The sequence below is a fragment of the Vombatus ursinus genome, unplaced genomic scaffold, assembly GCF_900497805.2.
Source record: "Vombatus ursinus unplaced genomic scaffold, bare-nosed wombat genome assembly UNPS02014802.1, whole genome shotgun sequence".
In the NCBI taxonomy this organism is placed as follows: domain Eukaryota; kingdom Metazoa; phylum Chordata; class Mammalia; order Diprotodontia; family Vombatidae; genus Vombatus; species Vombatus ursinus.
Genome location: NW_020954580.1, coordinates 33,809,533 through 33,823,875, shown reverse-complemented (window position 1 = coordinate 33,823,875; position 14,343 = coordinate 33,809,533).

Genomic DNA, 14,343 nt, shown 5'->3' with positions numbered 1-14,343 from the left:
CTTTCTTTCTTTCTTTCTTTCTTTCTTTCTTTCTTTCTTTCTTTCTTTCTTTCTTTCTTTCTTTCTTTCCTTCATCCATTCCTCCTATCTGGAGACTCATGAGCAGCTCAGAGATGGATCAAGGCAGACTTGAGGTTGGGCTTGGGAGGGAAGGGGGCACGGAAGGGGGAGGCAGAGGCTTGGAGGTGGGAGATAATGGGCTGGAAATTTTTATTTCACAGTGAAAACAGGACCAGGGGCATCAGCAAAAAAAAAAAGGCTCGTTGGAAGACGACAGGAAAAAACAGTGGAGTTCACAGTGTCAGCCAGAGGAGCAGCTTCTTCCACATGCGCCCCTCAGCCACTGCATCTGGACCTTGAGCAGGGGCAGAGATAAGAACAAACTTTGGACTCCAAGAGCCCCGTGTCTCCCACAGCCCCAGCAGCTCCCCGCAGCCTCCTCGACCCCTATCTCAGATCAGTCTTTATCTCTTCTCAATATTTTGTCTTACAAACTGTGTTTCTTCTCAAATTGATTTTCAGATTTCCTTACACAAATGTTCTTTTTTGCACTTTTCATCAACCAAACTTCACATAGGAAAGAGTCATCACCTTACACTTGGAAGCAAAACAGACAAACCCAAACCCTGGAGATTTGTTTGCTTCTTATTAGAGAAATCCTGGGGATAGTTATGAAGTGAGCACTCCTATTAACAGTTTGCAGGTTTTCTGAGTTTACAAATCTCTAATAATATATAGGTACATGCTTTTTTCTTTTTTTTTCCCTCTATCCCTAGATACCCCAGTGGATACAAAGGTTCAATATTGATCAAGAACCAGTTTCCTGGATCTGTGTATGTGCTTCACTGATCACAACCCCCCTAAAACATAGTAGATATCTTTGAGAATTGTGGCCTGAGTTGTCGTTACCCTGTATCCAACCTGATCAGGAGCCTCTCCAAACTCAGCTAGCTTTGTCCTCAAAGAAAGTGTTCGGATTGGCATTGGTCTTGTACTTTCTGGCTTGTGTTCCACTGTCATGATCATGAAGAATCCTAAGTTACTTTCGCACCACAGCGAGGCATCGGAGCGAAACTTCATGAAAATGTAGCCAGAATTATCCTAGGAGCCTTTACCAGACCTTCCTTCCATAATAGAATTAAGGCAGAAAAATAAACAGAGTAGACTAGATCCAAAACTGACCTTAGTTTCATCTAACCCTCCCTTATACCCTTAAGTTGATAACTGCTCTGGTTACTGTTGCTTCTGTCTAAAAGGTAATGCATCCCTGGTGAAAGGACCTCATTTTCTTGTCCAGTTGTTTCAGTTATATTCAACTCTCTGACCCCATTTGGGGTTTTCTTGGCAGAGATACTGGAGTGGTTTATCATTTCCTTCTCTAGCTCATTTTACAGATGAGTAAACTGAGGCAAACAGGGTTAGGTGATTTACCCAGCATCACACAGCTAGTAAGAGTCTGAGGCCATATTTGAATTCAGGAAGATGAGTTTTCCTGATTCTAGGCCAGACATTCTATCCACTGAGCCACCTAGCTGCTTGAGGGACCTCATTACTGAAATCCAATTGATGTTTCTGAAGGAATAAGTCTTAAATTAGTTGAACAATCAGCTTTCAAAAGACAGTGAATAATAACTGACAGTAGCATTGTAAAAACTGACTTTTACCTCAGAAGCTAGTCTCTATTTCTTCCTTCTCCATCACGCTTTCTTTTGCTTTGTGTAATTCCCCCATACAATTTTCTTCCTATCTACTTTTCTTGCCTTATCTTACATCACAGTATTTCCTATCAAATACACTCTAGTCAAACTGGCCTACAAGCTGTTTTCCATTTCATTTTACCTTTTCCCATCCTTGTGAATTCTCATGATAAGATTTTCCTTGCAAAAGGAACAGAAATGGCCCTATGCCCACTATACCTTCAGTAACTTTCATAGCAAGTTTGCTGTTCCAAGCCTAGGTTATCCATTTTTGCTTTTCAAATTCTTTCAAGGTTCCGTTCAGATGTTACTCCTCCAGGAAGCCTTCTCTTATGCTCCTAGCTGAAAGCATCCTCCTCTTTCTCAAACACTTGCAAAGCATCTTTCCTGAATGTCTTCTATTAAAAACAATTGTAACATTTATATAATACTTTAAGATTTCCAAAGTGCTTTAGGGATATCTTATTTAAAACTTACAACCCTGAGGGGTAGATGCTATTATTATCCACATTTTACAGATGAATTAGCCAAGGGTAACATAGCTAGTAGATAATCCAAAGTTCGATATGAACTAAGGTCTTCCTGACTCTAGGTTCACCTCTCTATTCACTGACCTACCTAGCTGACTCCTCTGCCTTCATCACATTTTACCTTCTAGCATATTTCTTTGCATGCATGTTACATCTTTTTCTTAAAAGTTTCTTCTTGCCAGGGCTTACAACACTTGTCAATTTTATCACCTAGCAGCTTAGCACAGTATGTTGCACGTTAAAGATGCATAAAAACAATTTTTCTGCTGAATTGTTTCTCTGTGTACCTCTGAGTATCAATCATTCCCCCTCCCTCTGTATTTTTGTGTCCTTTTTCCTGCCTTTCTCTCTCTTTATCCCTTTCTTCTGTTATCTCCCTGTTCTGCCACCTTTTCTCCTGTTTCCATGTCACTTACTTCTCCCATCTACTCCTTCAGCGCAAACTATGTATAATAAGAAAGCCAAGGAGATACATACATACACACACACATGCACACACATATGCATGTGCACATATATGATTTAATACTAAAAAAAAAAACCTTAATATGGTGTCAAAGAACCTGAGTTTGAATCTTAGATCAGACATTTAATACCTATGTGACTTTGAACAAATTCCTTAACCTCATTGACCTTCAATTCCCAATCAGTAAAATGAGGCATTGCTATTAGATGTTTCGAGGACTATTACAGATCTAAGTATATAATCCTAATATTTGTGATTATACTGATATATGTACACACATACATAAAAATGTGTTATGATCAATAAACTTCTTTAATTGTATTTGATCTGACAAGAAGATTTGAATGTTTTATATTCCTTTAAGAACTTTTTGAAAGAAGATTATTTTTTATATGAACTTCCCCCATGGCCTTTAAGAGGAAAACAATATTATATAAATATTCACATCTATGTATGGTTTCCAGATCTTTAAATATGTGGTTTTCATATTGCCAAATACAGACTAAAACTCAGAGGTTAAGGTACTTGCCTAAGTATTTCAAAGGTATTGAATGATTGAACTGGGATTGGATTCTGATAGATATAAAAAAAAATGAAGGAACATCTTCTGGATGTAGAAGCTGGCCAATATGTTTGCTGGATTTGGCGTAAGAACTATTATTGCCTACTTTCTTAAGCAAGTCTTTTCAGCAGTAGTTTACGTTATTTCCTTTAGATGAATTCCCTGAGCAAAATGTTGTACATATAAAAATGGACTCATATAAAATTTAGCTGCTCACCTAGTCAGTAAAATGCTCCAAATATTTACATCATTTACATAAAAATGAGTGAAAATATTCTTGCTAAGTAAATGAGAAATTATATCTCCTCTAAATGTTTAAAGCTAAATGGAGACTTTGTGGAATGCTATGATTCATCTTTTGGGAATGAGACCATTCACAGCTGGTATTGAAAATTACTGAAACAGTTCAATACAAATGTGTAGTATGATAGTTGAGAACTTATAGGGCAAAATACTAATAGAAATAATATGACAACTAGGGAAATATATGGAGCTGTTACATTATTTTTGGCATTCATTTCATGGGCAGTTAATAGCAAAGGGACATCAATTTTAACAGAAATTTGGAGGATTCTTCATGGTATAATTGAAAGAGTATAGGATATGGAGTATGAGAAATGGGTTCAGATTTTTCTTCTATGTTTTACTGCCTCTGAGAGCTCAGGTAAATCATCAAACCTCTAAACATCATTTTCCTTAACTACAGAATGAAGGAATTAGCCTAGATGGAATCTAAAGTCCTTCCTATATCTATATCTATGATCAGATGGCTTTCCTTAATCTTCAAAAAGGTATGAGTTATTGTACCTGTGTTTAATTTTTGTGAGTGTAGCCCCAGTGCCTAGTGTAGTAGCTGGCATATAGTTAGGATTTAATAATGCTTATTAATGGATTGATGCTTAAATTCCCATTTGTTATACTTATAATCTTGACAATTTATTTCTTCACTTGCACCCTTTCAACAAGTCCCAAGGAATACAACTACAAGTTGACTAACAGGGGTCAAGGGACAGACTAACAGGGGTCAAGGGACAATGTGCAACTTCTAAAAGAGCAATAAATAATAAAGCTTTTGGGAAAGAGGAAGAAAAAAAATAGTGTAATCACTGATTCCAGGTAATGAATGAGTTCAATTCATTTATTAATGTTGACTCTCCAGAATTTTCTCTATCTCCAAATATATACATAGAGATAGGGCCATTACATGTTTGACTTGGTCATTCTTTGAAGTATAGCTCTGGGAATCTGCATAAGTATATTCTAGTGAAGGTCCTCATCATCTTGTGCTTGGATTATTGGAATAGCTTGTGTGTGAATATGTCTGTTCAATTCTTTTCCTACTAAAATCCATTTTCATTCAGCAACTAAAGTAATTTTTTTCTAAAAACAAAACAGATCTGATCATGTTACCCCACTACTTAATAAACTCCAGTGATTTCCCATTCACTCCAAGAACAAATACAAAATAATCTGCTTAGCATTAAGTCCTTCATAACCTAGACACCTCCTCCTACCTTTACACCTTCCTCATTGACACATACTCTTTGATCCAGTAACACTGGCTTCTTGGCTGTTTCACAAACAACACATTCCATCTCTTGGTTTCAGGCATTCTCTCTGGCTCTTCCCCACATCTGGAAAGTTCTCTCTGTTCTTTTCCAGCAATTGACATCCCTGGCTTTCTTTAAGTCCCATTTAAAATTTCATTTACTACAAGAAGAGTTTCCTAACTCCTCTGAATTCCATATTCTTCTATTAATTATTTCCTTTTTGCCTTTATATAGCTTTCTTTGTATATATGTGTTTGCATGTTGTCTCTTCTCTTAGATTGTAAGCTCCTGGAAGTCAGGAAATTTCTTTTGCCTCTTTTTGTATAACCAATGCTTAGAACAGTGCCTGGCACATAATAGGCACATGTTTATTGATTAAGTGCTTGCTTAAAAATATGGCTATGTAGTGACAGAGAAACTTTGAAGAGATTTCAGAGACAGATGGAGGGGAGAGAAATAGGGTGAGGAGAAGAGACAAGGAAAGCAAAGACTTTGAATGTCAAATTGAAAACTACTGGACTACAGTTGTGTAGAAAACCTGGCACCCCGACAAGTCCCTCAATTCTAAGCATCTGAATCTTCATAGCTTGCTATGAGTGGACTTTACAGGTGAAATTGTTCTTTACTTTGCTGAACTGAGATATCATCTTGCTTCTGAGTCACAGAGTCCCTGAATCTGGAGTGTTCTGTTACCTAACCTCATCTGTATAATTGCGCTGATTATTGCTTTAGTGCTTTTTAAGACAAATGTTTGCTCACTGTCAATGACTGTCTTTTCTGTGATAAAAACTTGATGGTAGGGGAACTCAAGTGGCTAAAATTAATATTACACTACCAGAATGAGGTAGAATTATTTCCCAACCAAGAGCAACCAGGGTAAATGGATTTTATCTTGAACTTAAATAATAATGATAATAATAATAATCCTAGATTGAAAATCTATGTTGTGTAATAGATATAATTCTAGCTCAATATCATTCTTGAACATAGGAGAGCAAATGAGTGATTGTCTGGTCATGATCACCCTCCTTTCCACAATGACAGAAATCACAGTCTCCCTTGAAGACCTGGCAATGGACATTTCAGATTATATGTATTGAAATCTATCCTTGCAATATAAGCTGTCTCCGATCCCTGTAATAAGGGGATAGAGGGAACCTTAGAGATCATCTATTCAAGGCTTAAACTACAGAAGAATGTCCTCTAAAACAGGGTTTCTTAAACTTTTTCCACTAATGACCCTTTCACCTGAGAAATTTTTACATGACCCCGGATATATAGGTATGTAAAATAGGTATACAAATCAAACATTTACTGATAACAAATAATGAAGAAATTTATTTTAAAACAACTATTTGGTATTCATATAATTTTACCATTTCTTAAAGACAAAAGCAAATTTGCATACTAATAGACAGATGTGTTTGTTTATTTTGACATAAATAATTAAATCTTGGGGAATATTTGATACTGCAGGACATGGAGAATCTTCAATGTTTTTCAGAGTTGATGGGTGTTTTGTCAATGCTGAGAATGCCACTTCGCATAAATATGTAGTACAAAATGGCAGAAGTATGTTTAGGGCCATTTCAGAAATTGTTGGAAATTCTGTCCTAATCCCAAGACAAAATTCATTTAACTTTTTTTTTTAAAACTCAAGTTTTAAACCTTTGTCACTTGACAACTCAACAAATTCTTCTTGACCTTTGAATGTCAGATGACTGACTTTTTTATTTCAATTGCATATGGTTTATGCACCCAACTTACTTTTTTTTAGAGTCAAAATATGAAGGGAAGTATTTCTGAAACTATCTCTCCAAGGCACTTCAGATGATCAGTTATAACTTGCAATTAAATCTTTGGGAAGGTTATTTTCATTTAAAATCAACTGTACCTGTAAACATTTCTAAAGAACCATTTTCCACCCTGCTATTTTTTTTGTTCATTTTTGTTTTTGTTTTCTTGGGTTTTGTTTGTTTGTTTGTTTTTCTGTTTTTTGTTTTTTTGTTTGTTTAGCAATGGGGTTAAGTGACTTGCCCAGGGTACCACAGCTATTAAGTGTCAAGTGTCTGAGGCCAGATTTGAACTCAGTTCCTTCTGACTCCAGGGTCAGTGTTCTATCCACTGGTCCACCTAGCTGCCCCTACCCTAACATTTTTAGTAAAACTTTCAATTTTATCTTTTAACGTAAATATGTTACAACTTTTCCTTGAAACAACATGTTTAAATCATTGAGGTTTTTTTTAAATATCTATCAAATAACACAGTTTTGAAAACCATAAGTCATTATGAAAAAAGTTAACAAAATTAGATTTCTCAGCAGTCAAAAATATAACTTCATCTTTCCATTTCAATAATCTGTTTAAACTTCACCCTTTTGAGAGCCACCTTACCTCTGCATATAGTAATAAGCTTTTTTAATCAGAGTTCATGTCTTTCCCAAGGTTTGAAAACAAATGACTGTTAAGAACACAGCTTTTAAAGAAGTTAATTATTTTGATGGTATCATTAAGCACAGTATCTAACTCTGGTGATACATACATATATATGTATGTATATGTAAAACATATACATACACACACACACACAAATACATTTATTGCCTACAAGTTCCTCCCAATAGATCAGACAGTGAGTAAAAGTGATATGTTCATTGTCACCAGCTTTAACTTTTGCTACAAATACAACATTCTCACCCATTATTGCTCCAGTGCTGTCTGTACAGACTCCAACGCAATTTTTCCACTGTAAACCTTTATTTGTGAAAAATTCATTGATTTTAATATATATATACCTTCCTCTCTTGTGTAGCCTTTGAAAGGGTGACAGAATAATAATTCTTCATGTATGCTTCCTCCATAAACATGTCTTACATAAATTAACAACTGTGCCATGTTAGAGATATCATTTGTTTCGTCTAACTGAATTGCAAACTTTGTTCTGCCCTGAAGCCTGATAATAAGCTGCTGGAATTGGTCATTATGAATTTTAGAAATTCTTTTGGAAACAGTATCATTCAATAAAGGAAATTTATGAATTTCATCTGCATACTTTTTTTCATGAACTTTTTCTGACATTTTAATAGCAGTAGGTTACAAAAGATCTTCTATCATATAGGGCTTTTTAGTTTTTGCAATTAAATAAGAAGTTTCATAAGCTGCAAGTAAAAATTTTTTGTTGACAGTGATAAATTTCTCAAAACAAAGTTTTTATTTCTTTGGAGAGTTTAAAAGTCATTTGAAATATTCCTTTGGCATATTGCAGTACACTGCATGTTTGGTATTAAGATGTCATTTTAGTTTGGCTGGTTTCATGCTCTCTGTATCTAAAACTTCATTACAAACTAAGCAAAGATGTTTTTTTCCACATCATCATAATTACTGATTACAGGTAATGAATGAGCTCAATTAATTTATTAATGATGACTCTCCAGAATTTTCTCTATCTCCAAATACATACATAGAGATAGGTACATTACATGTTTGACTTGGTCATTCCTTGCTTTTGCCTTTAATAAATGGTAAAATTATATACATATCAAATGTTAAAAGTCTTTATTTTCCATAATTAAATTGTTACATTTCTGTAAGCATAGAAAATTTTGCATGTACAGTAAAAACACTGTCATTTATAACACACAATAGTCTCAAATCTGAGCTGAGGTGTGTCTGGCAGCATTTGTTGGTGTTGTGTGCTGTGACAGCATGCACAGTGCAAAGTGTGCATGTTGAGTGTTCAGAACTATGGCTGCAGTGAAGTTACATGATACAGCATAGGTAAGTTCTGCCAGAAACACCTCAGATTCATTGTGCATTTGATTTTCAATAATATTTGGTTATTGCGCATTCAGAAACCTTTTATTGTTGCCAAATTTTTCATGACCCTCATATTCAGTTACACAACCTCACATAGGGTCACAACCCACAGTTTAAGAAGCACTGCTCTAAAACACACTGAATAAGTGCTCATTCAAACTTTATTTGAAGTCATTACTTCTGTGGTGAGGAAATTATACCTATGGACAGTTATAATAGATAGCTGGATTTTCTTTATGTGGAGTTACAATCTGGCTTTCTGCAACCTCTGTAACCTCTCTTCCACTTACACCTGCTTGTTCTGACCTCTGGGACTGAACAGGACAAATTGAATTCATCTTCTACATAATAGCCTTCCAAATTTTTGAAGACATCTATCATCATTTCTACCCCTGTCTTTTCTAAAAAATCCTCAGTCCTTTTAAGTAACATATTTATAGCAAAGGCTCACCCTATATGTAACATGAAATATCATTGTGTGGCTCAAAGGGAGGCAGAGTAGACATCTCTAGTTTCTTCTCCCTCCCACCCATCCTCCTCCAAAACTCTATTTTCTGTTTAGAAACGAAACAAGGAGTTGGCACCAAAAGCTTCACCACTTGGCTTTCCTCAAAGAAGGACCTACTGGGCTAAAATAATAGCTATCTTCTGCCTTAAATTTTATTAGTCTGAGGCAGGGATGGGGAGCCTGTGATCTTGAGGCCACATGTGGTCCTCTAGGTCCCCAAGTGTGGCCCTTTGACTGAATCCAAACTTCACTGAACAAATCCCCTTAATGAAAGAATTTGTTCTGTAAAACTTGGATTCAGTCAAAAGGCCACACTGAAGGATTTAGAAGGCCACCTGTGGCCTTGAGACTGCAAGTTCCCTACCTATGGTCTAGGGTATGTGGCTTTCAGGTTCAAGCTAAACCTCTGATCACTGTTCATTAATTAGGTAGGTGTGGAAGTGGGATTTTATTTATATTTATATCCAAAGCTTGACTTTCTTTCCACCAAATACCAATTTGACAATGAACACACACATAGAGCAAACAGCACAGAAAATCATTTATCCAAACTGATAGCAAAACAGAAATCAGAAAAAGTATACATAAGAGGCTACATGCCAGCTACATACCAGAGTGAAAGAGCTTTCCCATTAGGAGTGAGGTAACTCAATTCAAGAGAGAGAGAGAGAGACAGAGACAGAGACAGAGACAGTGACAGAGAGACACAGAGACAGAGACAGAGACAGAGACAGACAGAGAGACAGATACAGAAAGACTGAGAGAGACACAGAGACAGAAAGATACAGAGAAATAGAGAGACAGGCAGAGACAGACAGAGACAGAGATAGAGAGACAGAGATAGAAACAGAGACAGAGACAGAGAGAGAGAAAGAGTCCTAGATCTTACCCAATGGAGAAATTCCCTAAAATCTGCAATGCAGCAAGCTGGGGATGGGGACATGATGGAGACTGCCAGTTCTTCTCAGATCAGCTTCTTCCCAGAGTCTTATTTCCTGTTCAGTAACCTGAAGAGGAGTTAGCATTATCCATCTTTATCTCTCTAAGCAGGAAGTCAAAAGCATCTAAAGTCTAAGGAATCTGAAAAGTCTAAAGAAACTGCAGAGTCCAAAGAGAATGAGAAAACTCAAAGAAGGTCCAGAGATTTGAAAAAAAAATCAAGAACAAAAAGATAGTGAAGCTTTCCCCCCTCTCTCTTATCTAAATTCCACATTGTTCCTCACACAGGTGTGGATTTTGATCTCCATCAATGAGGACACAATTCCATACCAATAAACTTTGTTACTTGGGTAATATTACTTATCTGGCCCAAAATACTTTGCAGGCCCTTTCGAAGATCAGCTGGGACCAATCCAAAATCTGTAATTGTACAGTATAAATACAAGCATCAGTGCTTTAAAACAATAAGGGGGTAGGTGGATGGTTTCCTAGCATTCTAGATAATCAAGCTTAAGTACCACTGAAGCTGAAATAAAACAAAAGGAATTAATAGTATGTGTAGTAGACATGGAACACACAGGACATCATTTGGGAGGATGCCTTATTATATGTATGACATAATAATCCATATTTCAAAAGTACATGTATGTTTTGTGCATAGCAATAAATTAAAAGTAACAAACACGACTGACAAAGCAAAGCCACAGCAATATCATTATCAATAGATCTATATATAAAATACAACTTAATTATGAACAATAATGTGTATGTAAGACAAATAATAGTTGCATATCATTGCAGTGGTTTCTCTTTCCCTTTTCTGGGCTATTTTTTCAAGTCTTAAAAATAAATGTTTGCAATGACAATATGAATCTAGTTAAAAAAATTATTGATTTAAAATTGATCACTTTATTTATAACCATAAATTGGAAGTTAAGGGTGAGATTCCAAGAGAAAGGAAGGATCACTGGAAGTACTTTTAGCAAGAACAATAAAAAAAAGGTAATGAAAGAACATCAAAAACTATCTAAGCAAAGGATTTATTCTTATTTTCTCATGTCTATGTTTCTATAAAAATATTTACATGAATATTCTATCTATACATCAAAGATATCCATGAGTAAAGCATCAAAAGAGAACACGCAAGCTTCAAGAGGGTCTAAAGCAGACCAAATCTTCATAGGATCCATCATATGTCAGTCATAAACCTAAAAGGCATAAGGATTAAAAGATCAATACTCGCTGTGATTAGTTTTGATAATTTAAGAAAAGCACCTGATATTTGTGCTATAAGAAATGATGAACAGACTGACTTCAGAAAAACCTAGAAAGACTTGTATGATCTGATGCTAAGTGAAGTGAGCAGAACCAAGAGAACGTTGTACACAATAACAGCCATGTTGTGTGATTACTAATATTGATAAACTTAATCCTTCCTGGAAATACAAGGATATAAGACATCTCCAGAGGCCTGGTGATGGAAAATGCTATCCACATCCAAAGAAAGAACTATGGAAGTTGAATTATTATTATTTTTTCTTCTGTTGAATTTTGTTTCCTCTTTCTGATGGTTCCTCCTATTGGTTTTAATTTTTACTTACAATATCACTGATGTGAAAATATGTTTAATATGAATGTAAATGTATAGCCTATATCAGATTGTGTGCTATCTTGGGGAGGGTGGTGGGGAGGAAGGGGGAGAAAAATTTTAAACTCAAAAACATATGGAAGTGATTATTGATAAATCAAAATAAATTAATAAAAAAAGAAAAGAAAAGCACCTGATGCATCATGTAAAATTGCAACTCAATGCAGTTATTTGTTAAGCAATCACTAGGTGCAATATACTGTACAATTTTCAATACTCTCCAAGCTCAGCTCAAACTCAATCTTCCGCAGGAGGTCATTCCCTGCTCTTCTTTCTCCTACAATTGTTAAAGTCTTCCATTCTTAGAATATAGTCCTCTCATTGGATCTAAAGACCTGAAAAAAAAAATTAGCAACTTCTCTTGCCTAATTTTGAAAATGTTTTCAAGAATGGTTGAACCAATTTAAAACTCTTCTATTAGTAAATTAGCATGCCTGCCTTCCTACAACCTCTCTAACATTCAATTTTCTCACTTTGTAGCATTTTTATAATACTTTGATATTGGTTCTCTTTTTAAAAGACATACTTGTTTTAATATGTAGTATATGTAGCTACATAATAATGTCAACTAAGAATTCAACGATGTTAGAGGATGACCTTATTAAAAACTAGAATTCAAACTGAAAAGCAGTAATTTTCTTTATTTGGTCAGCTCTATGGAAAATTAAGAAATTAGGGATATTAATCCCCAATAGACCAGATTTTCTAATACCAGGATCTGTGCTCCACATCAGGGTCTTTCCCCCGCTTCCTTCTCAATCTTTTTTTCCATTCCATTCGGGTACCCATTATGGTTCTGCCTTTTAAAAATATGATATAATAATAATCGCACAACTATGTAGCATTTTCAGATTATATAGCACTTAAAAATTAACAAAATAATTTTCACTTTATGCTGTGAAATATTTAAAGTACTACCTCAAATTTATAGTTGAGAAAACTCAAGTTGCCTGACTTATCCAGGGTTCCTAAATGTGGAAACCAATATAAAATCCAGGCATTTGACTTCAAAACAAGGACTCTTTTACTCCATCATGATGCCTTAGGAAAGGATGTGATACCTGTGACTTTCAACTTAGTGTGTTTTTGAAGTTAATATGTTACCTCTCCTGGGGTATTTGCAATTCAAAATTTATCTTTCACTGGGGAATTAAAGGATTTGGTCTGATTCAAGAAATTTCAACTATTACTGAAGTGAAAGAATATTTTATCTTAGAGTATTTTTAAAAATTTTTATTTCTTTCCTTTCTTTTCCTTTTTTTTAAAGGAGGGAGGTTATAGGGAGTTCTTCTTAGAACATTTGCTGTCATCCTATATGTTAAGGGCCCTTACTTAATTAATTTTCAATACATAAACAATATGGAGAAAATGGCTGGTACCATTTAAAAGTATTTTTTATTTTATTTGATAAGAAAATATTAACTGGTGAAAAACGTGTTCATTGGGAGGATGAAGGAAAATAGAACTCTGAATTGAAATCTATTTCTTGACAATGTAGATATTAAGATAAAAAAAGCAGAAAAAAACAACAAACCTAGAAACCCTATGTTTGAATTAATATGGCATTAATGAAGTTAAAATACTATAGAAATCCTTTTACAATCTGGACATCTTGATTGGCCCCAGGGGGAGGAAACATTTAAAAGGTTGACACCAATAGGAAGGACAGGTTTACTACAAATGGACTGTTGCATGCAGCATAATAATCAGTTGGCACAGGGGACCATTTTGCCTGATCTACCAACTGAATCTTTAATGCCCGTTTCTCCTCTTCCACTGCTAAGTCACCAGGACAAGACAGAATATTTCAGAAATACATGGATATCCTTGAATTTAAGTGTGTGTGTGTGGGTGTGGGTGTGTTGTGGTGGGGGAGGGGGTGGCATTATGTTCAAAAACCTTAACTACACAGAAAACACAGTAGTTTAGTAGCCTTATGCTAAAGAGATGAAAACTGAGATAGGTACTCAGTTAAGGAATGCCTAGAAACACTCTAGAAGTAATGGAATTCTGGTCTTAGAAGAGGGGAAGTATTGAACCATACCATAAGCCTGATATACTATTATAGAAGTGTACTATGTTAGCACAATATAATGTCGTGGTGAGTTTGGCACCCCTTCAGCCTTTATTTGGATAACATTCTGGAAGTGGATGGGGAGGGTTCGTGTGAGCAGCTTTAGGAATTAGTCATCAGAAAGAAGATGAAGATGAGTTTGCCAATATTGTTGCTGAGTCCACCTGGGTCTTAAGGCTGGGCAAATGTAAAACATAGGAGAGAAGGATGAGAAATTAGACAAGTAATCATCATCATGGCCCAGAGGATAAAAGATCCTATGTATTTTGATTCCTCATGATGATCATGAGGAATATGTAAAATGCATTGCCACATGCACTCACACACAAATTGGGTGTTTCAAGGCACAATCAAGAAGAGGTTAAGATAAATATATAGAGAGAGAGATACAGATATAGATTATATGTGTGTATATATATACATGTACATATATACACACACACCTTTAACTTCTTGCTTTTGTATATGTATATACATATATACAATATAGACATAGATATACTTCCTTTAACTTATATATGTATGCACATTTATATGTATATGTACATGTGTAA